The 14,207-nt window shown below is 39.4% G+C and overlaps 1 protein-coding gene across 3 annotated transcripts in view; it reads right to left on the bottom strand.

Annotated features, from left to right (window-relative positions):
- The window catches only part of disp1 (dispatched homolog 1 (Drosophila)), a 68,117-nt gene that overhangs the window by 37,981 nt on the left and 15,929 nt on the right, over nt 1–14,207 (bottom strand). For 2 of the 3 annotated variants that reach the window (XM_067481668.1, XM_067481671.1), the window contains exon 3: nt 9,523–9,602. The exons of the other annotated variant lie outside the window; for it this stretch is intronic. The gene's annotated coding sequence lies outside the window, so the exon portion shown is untranslated. The remainder of the gene's footprint in view (nt 1–9,522; nt 9,603–14,207) is intronic. 3 annotated transcript variants of the gene reach the window in all.

The following is a 14,207-nucleotide window of genomic DNA, read 5'->3' as shown; positions in this document are numbered from 1 at the left end:
TAAATGTGCACTTTGCAGCCAAGAAATAATCCTATATATATATATGCACTACTACCTCTTTTACTGTCTCTCTCTCTCTCTCTCTCTCTCTCACACACACACACAGCTATGATACAGTTGCCAGAGCGCAGGAAATGCGTGTATATGCATGTGTGTGACAGAGAAAGATGGTAGGAATGAAAAGGAGAGCGATGGCTGTTTTCTCGTGCCTAAAAACCACTGGATGGAATCCTTCCGATCACCTGATGCAGTCTTTAAGCATAAACAAACTGCGAAAACTCCCCTTGACAGCTCGTCCACTTCACATAACATCTGACTCCTCCGTGGGCACTGAGCCTTGACAACCAAAAACAAACTCCGCATCAAATGGAACACTTGATACAGTACAACACTCTTGAGAAATAGCCTACAGGTGTCTCTCTGTGTGTGTGTACAGCTGCGTGTGACACAGAGCACATGTGTGGAAATGTGCGGGCACGTACAGGTGTGGGTCTGCACGACATTCATCAGAGCCATCTGCCCATGCCACCACTTGCAAAGCAGACATTAACTGTGGACCCATGAGGGTATGTTTGTCTCTGCTGGGCATGTAGATGCATACTTATTGGACCAAAGGTCTGTTTGCAATTTCTCCCCCCCCACCCCCTTTCTTATGTGAGGTAACAAGTTGTTATTATGACTCAAATAGCGGGTACAGCTTTTCTGGCACAGGGAAGCGGGGCGGCAAAGAGGAACAGTAATGCTCAATAAATGAGAATAAATGGAAAGTTGTCCAGTTCCCTTTGGCCAATGTTGACTTTATTAGCTGTCTGCATATGTGCATAAATATTTATAAACAGCGTAAAATTGCTATAAAAGCAGGCAAGGAGAGAAAATGAAACACCACGCCCTCAAAATGATGGGGGCCTAGTCTTCGTCTGGCATTGGTCTCAGGGTCATTAAAAATGAGGGAAATTATTAGTGACAGACTTAAGGAATTACATCATGTTTTGGGGCAAAAGGCCTCCCCACCAAGGCATAATAATGAGAGAACCAGCGGTACACCAGTGGTATCCAGAGTTCTGGAACTGGTACTGATCCAGCTCTGCAGAGTCTTAGGTTGGTTCAACAGTAGAACTCAAATTAAATTGTTATTCTTACAGATGATATAAGATTTTTGTATATATATTCCAGTTTACCCCTTTATTATTATTATTTGCAGATTAGCTACATACATGTAAACCCAACTGAGACACTAAAATGAATTAGTTCCAGCAGCTTTGGAAGTAAACTCTTCCTATGAATCTGATCTTTGAATGCACAAGCATCTGGTAAGACTGTTGTTGGACATGTTTTCCACATTACACAGCTCCACTTTTATTCACAACATGGCAAGAACATTACAGTCATGCATAACTAGAATTTTCCATTCATAGAAATAATCTTTGTTAAGTGTCTAACTTTTTTAAGCAAATGGGAAAGAAATATTCGCACACGTCCATCTGATTTATTATACAGTACTTGTGCCTGTGGTGACTTATAACTTAATAAAGGAAAACATACTGTCACTATGTTACAGTAGACTTAATCAGTTGTAGCATTATTATTAGGAGAAAATAAATATGGCTTAGGTCTATGCATACAAAAGAGTAACCTGAGGACTGATTGTGCCAATTAACTAACTTCTAATTTAAACTAATTCTGCAAGACATCATCTCAATATGTGGCACATTTTTGGCTGGAGAAGTATCAGTTGCAAGTCAAAAGCAAAAAGGAGCATGACTGGGTATAAAAGAAGCATTTCAGAGACGCAGAGCTCTCGAATATAAAGATAGGCAGAGGTTCACCAATCTGTGACAAACTGCGTCTAAAAATTGTGGAACAGTTTCAAAAAAATTGTTTCTCAATGTAAAATTGTGAAGACTTACAGTACAGTATTAAATATCTAAAGATTCAGAGAATCAGGGGGGGATCTAAAAGACAAGGCCGAAGGTCAAAACTGGATGCGCGGGATCTTCTGCCCCTCAGGCAGCACTGCATTAAAAACAGGCCCGATTCTCTACTGGACATCACTGCATGGGTGCAGGAACAGGAACACTGACCTTGCAATCCAGAAATGGAAGTAAGCTCATTTAAAATTGTCTCAGGCAAAACTCGAAAACTGTTCTGTGGCCAGAAGAATCAAAATTTGAAATTCTTTGCAGAAACTATGGATGCCGTGTCCTCTGGACTAAAGAGGAGAGGGACCATCCAGCATGTCATCAGCATATAGTTCAAAAGCCTGCATCTCTGATGGTAACGACTGGTAGTTGTGGAGAAAGTCACACCCCAAATCTAGTGACAGCGGGCAATTTTTGCGTGTTCTTGTGCCAAAACAATAATGGCGACAACCGAGAAGTTAGAATTTTTAACTTCACAATTTGAAAAATGAAAAAAGCTGAAACATCATGGACGAAAAGGCGAGGACAACACAGACTCGAGAGCCTAAAGAGGGAAATGAAGGTAAAATGACTTTATAAGACATTGACTCCAGATAAACTTAGTGGCTGCTTACACATAAATAACTAAAATAATAAACAAGTTAAAAAAATATATCAACAACAACAACAGACAGCAACTGAGTCTTAAGACTAAAGAGTAGAATCAGCACACAGTTAAATATTTTCTCTGCTGACCATCAGCACAGACTAAGCCAGACTGGCACGGACCTGGATCAACAGGGTCCAAGTAGTCGTCACGACCAAATGGTGTTCATAAGCAGCTTTACATTCGTTAAACACGTGGCCTTAAGTTGAAATGACAGAGATTCTGAAGAGTGTGGACAATATTTACAAGGATTTTACATTTTGGAAGAAACATCCATCAGTGGAGTGGGATGTCTGGCTAATGTGTTTTTAATTGTTTTTGGACATTAGTGAATCCAGACGGCACGCTGACAACTAACCAAACTTGAATAGGGAAGATTCAGTGTTGCTTTATTTAACTGTACAGTGTGGACAATAAAATTTAATCTAATTTGGAAAATGACTGAAATTATCCGATAATGTCAATTGAGGAGTAGTAGCAAAACACAGAAGGGAGCGAGATCTTCTTCAGCACTATCAGTTTCCATATAGCTAAAGGAGAGAAAACTAAGCGAGAAAAAGAAAGTCTACAATATAAATCTTATTATCCATAATAATTGTAAATGACCACTTAAGGGTTTAAATGCCTTTTTGTATGTTTTTATGTCATTTTAAAAAGCCAATCATATAATGACACATACATTAGCTTCAGTAACCTATAAGTGAGTATGAGTTTCCTGGTTTCTTCCTTGATAAACAGAAATGAACTAGTTTGTTCTGGTTGCAATTGTTAATATGACAAAATAATAGCCTTTTCAAATAAACCAATCTCAAATGCTGGTAATTTTGTAAGCCTGTACATCTGCACAGCTGTACTTTAACGAAATACCAACATTATGCTTGCTCACTAAGACAATGCAAACAAGCTTGCATCTATGCGATCTTTACCATTTACCCTATTTGATTACAGTTTCTTATCAACTCATCCAATCATCTTGCCCTTAGTCTGGAAAGATAAGCAGGACCAGGATGACCGAGTAGCTGTGGTTGAAGTATTCCCAGCCATGGTTAATCCCACTCAACAGTACTTCTGGGATTCACCCTTTGGCCTAACCAATCGGGAGGTGGCTGCATTTTGTATAGGAGTTGAACAAATGGGTTTACTGTTAAGGACTGGGTAGTTACGATGCTGAACAGATGTATTGTTTTCCATGTTAACATTGTACAACTCAGGCTGCTGGGCAAAGCGTGTGTTTTGCAGGTATTTGGTCACATAACAAAATATTAAACAAATTGACAATTTAGTGCGTTTTAAGAAATTCCGCGCGAAATGACAAATTAGGATGCACAATCCAGGATTTACAAATACCTGTATAAAACCTGTAATTGTTGAGATACTTCCCTCTGGACCAAACCACCTGACCTACATTTTTATCCCTAAGGCCATTCCAGTAGTTTGGCTACAATTTCAAATGCCAAACAAAAGATGAGGCAATATGATGAATAATAATAATAATGTTATTCTTAGTCCCAACAGAGAGTCAGGTTTGCACTTAACCAACTCACTTATTCGCAGATTAAGCCTTTAAGTGTTCGACCATTATAACATGACTACTTACTTGAGGAATGCAATTCTCTAAAATAATTCAAAGGCTCCATTTTAATCTTCATGCAACCCATTTTTAGGCCCCAGTTAGACAGTAGTGTTGCCTGCAGGCCTTGCATGAGTTCTGGTCAAAGTCTCAGAGCTGGCCATTGTTGTGTCGGATGATAAATATTTACTCTTCCCAGCTTGGCAGGGAAATGAGTGGGAGGGGAGAGGGACCCATTGTGACAGAGGGGTCAGACACACTGACAAGGCAGCAGGATCCTTCCTTCCCCACTGGCACCTAAAACCCCAATACACTATTAGCTCTAGGACAAATCCAGTGGGAGCGGTGGCTGGAGCCGGGATATTTGTGTGTGTGTGTGTGTGTGTGTGTGTGTGTGTGTGTGTGTGTGTGTGTGTGTGTGTGTGTGTGTGTGTGTGTGTGTGTGTGTGTGTGTGTGTGTGTGTGTGTGTGTGTGTGTGTGTGTGTGTGTGTGTGTGTGTGTGTGTGTGATGGAGGTAGACGAACATAAAGAAAGGAGACAAGTGGACAAGAAGATGACCACAGAAAGAGACACTGGGGGAATAAAAAAAAAAAAAAAAAAAGAGCGCTTTTGAAAAGGAGAGTGAAGAAGGTTCCCCTTTGAGCTGTTTACATGACAGACCACCAGCGGAACTCACAAGACAATAGAGTAAAGAGGATCCACAAAACTAGACAATGCAGACTGAAAGAAAAGAGGCACTGGTGTTATGAATACACATGTCCCCTCAGGCTTTGTCTCCCCACTTACCCACTTCTTGACAAAAGAAACTCAATAGTCATTTCTCTAAGGCAGAACAAAACATGGCTGTCCAGGGGTGGCCAAATTAATATAGTCTATGTCAAAGTTACAGTATTTGTTTAGTTACAGTTATTTACACAGTGAAAGAAACAAATGGCTGCTTGTAGTGGTCTGTGGGAACTCCAGCAATGACAAAAACATGACCGAGCCCACACTAGCCTGAGCCTTTAAGTCCAAACTCTAGACCTCATCTGGTCCTCTCAACACGCCCCAGAGTGTCCTCACTGTCTTCAACAAAGCAAGAAACTTCATTAAAATGCAGCGTTCAGAGTCTGTGAGTAGAAAATGAGGGGGGGGGGCTGGATTGTTTGGATATCTGTTACTGAAAAAATAATCTTTTATGTACACACTCATGTGGGTCAGCCAAGTGTCAAAAATCTAACAAATGTATATGTTGACTTTCCTACTACTGTGATCAAAGACTGACTTTCTTTAACAAAAGCACCTAAAACAATAAACAGAGCTCACATTTGCATTGAACTGAAGCTGTGCATCTGTGCTTTTCCTTCATTTATAATTTCCTCATGCTCTGCAGTTATATGAGCCGTTTCTGGTCTGGGAAAAGGGTTGGAAATCAACTGGTAGTCTGTAAAATAAAGCAAACATTCCTTTAAACTATGGGTTGAAATATACATGAACCTGTTGAAACCACACTGCAGCCACCAACAGAAGAAACCAGTGTTTCCAAGTCTTTAACTAGGATGCAAAAAAAATAAATAAATCTCTTTTTATTCTAACAGTTGATTGTACAAAGCAGGTTCTGGACACTGTTAGAAATGTTTCAATAGGATGACATGCAATGTTTCACAATGTTTGGCTCTTTGATCCTAACAATCTCAACTGAACAGCTAAACCCTAAAGCCAAGTCTTAATCCTCAAAAAGCCCATTGAAGAGGTGCAAGAATGTGAGTAACATCTTCAATTTGTCAAAATCTCCTCACTTTAATGATAGAAAAAAAGAGAACGATTTTGACTCTGCCGCTCATATATTGACAGACACACAAAGAAAAGTGAAATTTGTCTAAAATACACAATAGCTTCAAAAGACACCAACCAGTTTAACTTATTGGTGCTGTTGAAGTTTCAGATGATTCCCAGCTGAACTTTGGAGACCATTGTGCACATTGTGACCCCATTTTCTTGAACCTTAGCACACTTAACTATAGAGGCAATTCTGAATGTGATTTGGTTGTGACAAGTGGTCGGACGAAGCCTTGGGCTTGATCAGTGCTGACGGCACAGAATATTGTTGGGTTTGCTGCGTTAGGATTCGGAGCTCTAGGTCTAAGGGACCCACTTGCTATTCTTAGAAAGATTTTATTTAACCTTTGACATTTGACTGATGAGGGGTAATCTACAGCTTTACCTGAAATCGGTGTCAGTTTTTAGATTTGAAAGGAAATCACGTGGACTCAAGGATAAACTCCTTGGGATTTGGTTGCCAAAGATCAAGGTCAATGTGGCATCACAGTCATGTTTGTCCAAATGTAATTGTAATCATGTGCTTAGAATTAGAGATTTTTAAAAGCATCTGTAATTAATAACTAACCAGGAATGTTCTGAAAATGTTGCCAAATGTTTTAACATTAGCATGTTTTCATTACATTTATTGTCCCTTGATATTTTTTTCGTGGTTTCATTACTCAAAATGAGGTTAACAAATTAAACTGTGGAAGCAAAATCATATTTTGGCAGTAGAGTCATCTCAAACTTAGGCACTGATGTAATTTCAGTACACCTGTGTCTTATTATGTAGAAGACTGGTGTTTTATGAAAGCCCCCTAAACAATTAAAAAAAAAAAACTTATTATTAAAATCCACAAATCATAAAGACATCATCTCAAGCTGTAGTTTCTAATGAAGCAAAAACATGCGATTGCCTGCCAATATGACGTTATTGGACATCAAATGACTGCCCAGGGTGTCCTGAGACAGACATACTGCAGTACAGACAAACATCCCCAAACCCTTCATTAGCCTAATAAGGCCTGGTGGATAAACTGAGGCCTTAAATGATGGGGCCAGTGGTAATTTACAACTCTCCATGATCAAAGTGTGTGTTTGAATGGGAGGCATGATATGCTGGCTGTCGGGCTTGGACTAAGTGTACAGTCAGCCTAGTAATCAAGGGTTCCCATGCACGAGACAGTCAACACAGCTGCTAGTTGAGAATAAGGAGGGTGGATCAGTTGTTGGTTACTGGCACACTAAGACACATTAATGTAAAAATATATGAAACCTTCATAAATTCCTTACTTTTCCTGTGGGTTTTTTAGTGACTCACACTTGGTTTGTGGTGTGTACAACTACATTGTACATTTGTATATTCTTGCACGGGCATTTTTTCACACATTGCCTGTCAATAAGAATAAAACCACTAACATACTGTAATATAACAAATCTTGAATAGAAAAGAGCACGTATGTATGTGTCATGTGAAGAGCGAGGATAATGAGCCTAAAGACTCAGAGGCGACCAAATGTTTATCCATTAAGATGAGATAACACCTTTTCATCAAATGCCTTGAACCAATAAAAAAAAAACAAAAAAAAAAAACACTACATAATTTGTAATGTAATGTTAGACTGCTTACAGGAAATGATGACACTCAAAGAGGAGAATTCATGCAGAGGAACAATAATTTAAGCTTATTTAAAATGTACTGAGTCTAAGCAGAGCCGAAAACCACTGAGCGCTGCATTATAGAAAATTTTTTTTATAATTAAGAATTATTTAGAGATTTTTATTTTATGACATGGCTGAAATAGAGCTAGCCCTGGATTAGGTCAGTGTTTGCTTCCTATAAAGGCTCTAAAAACCTTTTGTAAGGCTGTGAAGTCTGTTTAAGAGAGAGAGAGTCCAACAGCTGGGCAGTGCTGAAACCCCCAGTCCAGCGGAATCAACAACAGACTTGTCCATGTTACAAAGCAACCACAGCTGCTCTTTTCTAGATGTTCTCCAAATTCATACATGATTATGTGCTCGCACGCACACACACACACACACTCTCAGGTTAAGGAAGCCAGGCAGGCACATATCATGCAGTCAAACTTTTACACATGTGTATTTATGCCCAAACTATAAAGATGCTGCTAGAAATAGAAAAGAATATAATATATGCACCCATTTTACACATAGGCAGCACAAATTCCCACACACACACACACACACACACACACACACACAGCGTAACATGACAAGGTGGCCAGTGAGTAGGTATGAGGAAGCAGGACAGACTGGCGTCCAACTTGAACTTGCGGAAACTGAACAGAGCGCGTTGTTGGCTGACTGACATGGCCCTGAAAGCTTTTCAGCAGGTCATGGCAGAACAAACCAGAAAGATGGATTCAGTAAGTGCAAGAGTTTAAGCCGCGTGCGTGTGTGAGCACACATAGATGTCTTTTCATGGTTGGCCGGTTCCAACAAAAGGCTGTTTGAGGGCAATATTTGGTTTTAAAGTTAGGGTTACAGTGAGGTTTAGGTGATATGAGTATGGGTGTGCTGGTGACGACCTATACAGTGCTTTTTATTTATTTTTTTACATGCGGTCATGTGTTGCACAAAGCAGCAAGATACAATTCACCCTGAAGTGTTGATACTATATTTCTTTGTGGACATAATTTGTGAGTAGTCATTCACCATTTCATGTCTTAAGAGCATCATTTCCTTTATTCACACATCATCTACACAAGCAAGAGTGTATTAACGCGTAAAACATCATGATAAAGAAGAGGTGGAGAGATTTATGTTTATCTGTAGAAACCTAACCTTCTCAGAATATGAATCCATCTTAAAAACATCTGTTAGAGCACTGCAAGCCATGAGCCTTAAGTAAACCCCTTTATCTTGCTCACTGACCCAGTTGTAGCAAGGTAAAGAACAAACATCCTCACCTTTCACCAGAGATTTGTCTCAACTTGCCAGACGTACTGTAGGCATTTGAGGTGTGTGTGTGTGTGTGTGGGGGGGGGAGAACTTTACTCTTTATAATGATGCCTTTGGGTGTTTTCTTTATTCAGCTGCTTGTTATTAAGGAACACAATGATTAAGGGATAGTGCCTTTTCCATTGCTGATGTTAAGAGTCTCTCCCAGGCCCCTAGGATTTGAATTGGAATAGGATTTGAACAATCACCTTATATATTGATGGATTTAGAAATGTACAATATTTATATTTTTTAATGCTCTGGATGGAATTTGGTGAAAACATGGGTATGACAAGCAGGAAAGGTCCCCAGTTAAACCCAGACCTGGAAACCATGGCTACATAGTATGAGCTGCCTCAAAGTTGTTTATGAATTACTACTACTAATACTACTGCTGCGTTGCTTCAGTCAACTTGTGTTCAGGGACACACACATCTTAAGAATATAAAATAGTGTCAGCATTGGCTGTTGGTAGGTGTTAGACATGTGTACAGGTCTACTATATATATTGACCTGTACAAACATTCCATCTACATATATTTAAAGATACTATGCACACAATGTTATGTTTTGCTCTGTTGCAAGACATTTGACATTTAAACACAGTATACAACGCATGCCTTACCTGTAGGATCACAATGGACCATGCTCTCCATTTATTCCTGCGTTCAGGCTTATAAAGTCCTCACTGGAGTAAGCTTGGATCTGTACAGACAACATGCATCAGTCAGTATTCTTATTACAGAATATTTAATGGAATCCTTATAAGTTATCCTCATGATCTGTGCCTAAATAGCAACAATAAAGAAAACATATGCTTAAATCTCAATGAAAATACTTTCACATAAAACAACAAATTATAACCTACCACCTAAAAACTTTTTGCCAAGTTTGAGCCACAAGCTCCTGTTTCACTCAGCATTAATGGTTTGAAGTTCCTACCAAGCTTTTCTGTCTCAAAATAGGAAGCAAATTTGCCAAAGTAGAAATATAAAAGCATTCATACATAGACGATATTGACAGTTTTCTTTTGAGAGACAAGAGCACAAATCATCACAATTTTTACTTTTTGGCATACAAAAAGTAAACATATAATGTGAACTTGAATTCAAAGCCACGTTTCCCGTTTTTCCTTCATGACTTTTTATTGAATTATTTATTCATATGAAGAGTTGACAAACTATCCCACTCAGTCCACATTAAAATAACCTGACAGTAATAAATAAGGATATAAATCAGAACGCTGACACCGACATTAAAAAAAAAGGTACAGGAAGCAAGTATAGATGATCCTGGATTTATCTGTTGCCAGTCTTCAAAGGCAGTTCTGTTCAGGCTTTTTATTTTTAAGTGTTTGAATGATTTCTTACAATTAAGTAAACAACAGTTTGTTGGTTAACTTACATAAAATAGTAGTGGAGGATAGGAAAAACCGTTGATGAATTAAGCTACTGTAGATAAGTTGAAGGACAACTGATAAGGATTCTTTGTTATGATGACTCAAAACTTAAGAGAAAGAGAATTCCCATCTACTCCAGGTCAGCAGGTAGCCTAGGCCAAGTATGCAGTGGCTCAAGCCAGAGTCGGCTCATGTTTTTAAAAGTGTAACTCACATTCTAAAAAAGGAGTCAATTACAGGAATCTCCCTTTAAATACTAGGCCGCCTTAAACATGTTAAAAGAGAAGGCAGTGACGCTAAACTTTACAAACAGCAGTAACCTGATCAAAAAGTCAAGTCGCTGGTTTCACAGAAAGGGTTAGACTGCCCCAAATTCCTGCCTTTTCACAATTCTCAATAGTTTCTTTGAGCTTGTGAAGACACAAACAATCTGTTGATTCAGTGGCAGAATCCTTCCCCCTAAGCTGCTATTTGCTTTACCGGCAATGACACAAGGGGAGGAATTTGAGCAATGTCTCTATCGTAGACCAATTTCCTCAAAGTAAGCGCCGTCTCAGGATGCTGGACGAGCCAGCGCTGAAATTCGGTTTATTCCTAGACCTGTGGCTCCAGGTCAGAAGTGCCCGGCAGACATGTTATCCGCTGGCGTTTCTATACCGAGTGGTCAAACTCAGACATAAACTTACTCAACAATTTATTCATAAACAATAGCAAACATGTGATGGCATGAAGCTTTCCAACTTCAAACATGAAAACACTGAAGTCATGAAACTACATTTTCCATTGACGACATCAGATTCAAAAAAGGATGAAAGCCTCTTCACTTATTTGTTGCATCTCAATAAGCAGTGACATCCAATTGCGACTATGAAGACCATAAATTACTATGATTTGTTCACGAGGAAGGCACTGACTGTCTTTGAATAGACCCTAAACCCAGCTCTTTTATTATTGTCAATGATTTCCTAGCTTTGAAGAAATGACTAACTGCCTATAGGATTCCAAATGGCTTACGGTATCACTCTTTCACATGTAAGGGATCAAACTAGCTTCATAACTGCCCTGCTTTCAACTAGAAAATGAAAAGCGTGGAAAGCCAGGGCACGATCTCTCTGTGATGGGATCAACTCAAACTCAAGCAGCCTTGAGAAAACTTTGCTTGTTCAACAGGAGATCAATGCCAGGAATTACTGTGGCACTTTGCCATTCTTACTCATTTTCCCCCTTTTTCTGCGGCCCTCCCTAATATTTTCCACTGGCGGGTCAATCGAATGTCATGAATTTAAAGGCTAATTAAACGCTATGTGTAGTTTAAAGGATTCCCTTTTCTTCAAGTCCTGCAAAAAAGGTGTAGAAAAGATAAATCAAATGAGCAGTTGAAGCTAATTAGCAATCTTTGTGCTTCATGGATGCCAGCCAGGAGCCAAGCGTGTACCCTACTTCTCTCTCTCCACTTGTGTCTTTTTTTTTTTTCAGCTGTTCAGTTTCATGCCAGATATGCAAATTGATTCTGAAAGTCATACAGCAACTCACACAGGCCCAGTCAGTGTTTAAAAGCAAACAACAAAAATTAAGCCTGTATCAGATGACATAGGGATATCAACATGGGAGATCTTGAGTGAGAAAGATAGGGTCTAGTGAGAGGGAGTCAGGAAAGGCAACGGCACGATTAAAACACGGTACAGACATGTAGACTTAAGTCATCACGGGATGAAGAGGTTGGACTTAAATGGTATGTGTGTATTTAAGAGCATAGTCAGCCCTCAGGTAATCCAATGCAAATAGAACTGTGCCTGAATGAAACTATTTTTTTTTTTTTTTTTTTTTAAATGTATGTATTCGGAAAAATTTGACCTACACTAAATGCTTGGTCAATACCCACATATGCAGGCAAGTGAACCCCCACCCACCAAAACACACCTGACACTGTGCTGTACTTAATCATCTTACCCAGATACTAAGAGGAGGAGGAAGATGTTAGAGGCAACGTCTCAAGAGATCAGACAGGTAATGGAAAATGGATGTAGGGCTGTGTGATTAAGTATTTGAGAATAATTGAGTGGTGTGCGTTCACCCGCTCACTAAGAGCTCAACCTCACTCTGACCCAGGCTGAAGAATAAGTTCAGTAAAAGATTCAACACACCAAGATGGTTCACCCACTAACTAAGGCGGTGAGCATCCAAGCACTTCATTACCACAGTAGAAGAGCCCAAGGAGTGAATTGACAAGAATTACACTGGTGATTCTTTAGGTCAGTGGCCAATGGCAAGATTGTTTAAGAGCTGCAGCGTGGTCATCTTGGCCGGAAAATGCGAGTACTTCTCTTGTGTGCATCCAGTCCATGCAGTGACAAACTAGGCCATAAAGACAAAGATTAAGGTAAATGTGATGGCCACAGCCTCGGACACAACCTAAGTTTGTTTGGTAATGTTTTCACTTACCTTTTTCCTTAAGTTTGGTTTCTTGTTATTAAGTTTAAGTTGTATTAATTGAATTTCTCTTTTTCTTGAGTTATCATTTTGCTGGTCCTGGCGTGTTGGCCATCCAGATAAAAGATTGGATTGAGGCCTTTAAATACTTCCTACTGGGTTTTAATTCAATTAATTTCAGTTTGATAGTTTAAGTTCAGCTATCTTTTGTTGACCTCTTTTAGGGCCCACATTTTGTTAATAAATTGAAATTTCTTTGTATGTGTTACATTTGGGTAAATAAAACCCATTTTCTTTTGTGACTTTACTCCTGTGTCCTGTGTCTACCTGCTCGGTGCCTGACAATAAACAATGTTATCGTAATGTTAGTTCAGATTACAGTAACACAAAAAAAAACACACTTCAATTCCCACCCGATCTACTTGAGAGTATCGGCATCAAACACCAAGTATATGTTGTCACACAGCGAGAGAGAAACATGTGAAACCAATGTGAAATGTCTGCACCAAAATGGCAATACTCCCACACAGTTTCCCTCTATGGTGTATTCATTTTCTTCTTACGTGGGACATTTGAGCAATTTAGGAGAATTGGTGGCTTTCACCAATTCTCTGATGATGACAGCTTTTTCTATGGTGCAAAAGAGACCAGTGAGACAGTGAGAGTTTCATTTTGGTGAATTCTGACAGAATGTGGAGGTCCACTGCATTTATTGATCCTTTATACTCTTTTACTAGTAATGTCTCATTATTCACGCAAGGCCCCTTGCCCAGATTAAACGGACAATTTTCTCACAAGTGACAATGCATCTCGCACTGACTTTCTCCTGATGAAGAGCAACTCTGGAGAATATGCCGACCTAATCCTCAAAATATTTACCCAAGTCCTCCTGTATCACCTGTCACTTTTATTTAACCTCATCATCAATTTCGCGATTACTTCTTCCAGGATTAACACTGTTCTATTACAAATCATCTTGAGACATGATATTTTACTTCTGCAAACAGGCCCATTTCATACGCTAATGTCAAAGTTTCTTGTTCACTAGTTCTCTCCTATTTCCAGGTTAAATGTTTGGCACAGGCAGGGCTGTATGCCTATATATGGCATTGCTCTTAGATCACAAAAAGGCTCATTAGCTATGGCCCGCTGTTGCGTTCACTCAAACCAGACCAAAGACGTGTATGAGTGGAAATTCAAAGCGGGTAGGAGGAGGGGGGTGAGAGAACAGATACGTTTCCTTGGATAAAGCAGGGCCTAGTAATGACTTCCTGGATTTAGCCCTGAAAACAAAACAGAGAGGCACCATAAACGGCATGAACACAAGTGCTATCCAAGCGGATGTAATGTAATACATGCATGTACAGTAGACATCAGGATGACAGGTTTGCGAATATGTTGGCAGTCACAACATCTATATCTTGCAGTACATGCCTCTGAATTTACTGAGCATCACTGTCTCTCATCTGAGCGAAAATCTC

The sequence above is a fragment of the Channa argus genome, chromosome 17 (assembly GCF_033026475.1).
Source record: "Channa argus isolate prfri chromosome 17, Channa argus male v1.0, whole genome shotgun sequence".
Lineage (NCBI taxonomy): Eukaryota > Metazoa > Chordata > Actinopteri > Anabantiformes > Channidae > Channa > Channa argus.
The sequence above is the reverse complement of the archived record's forward strand: the minus strand, read 5'-3'. Positions and strand labels throughout refer to the sequence as shown.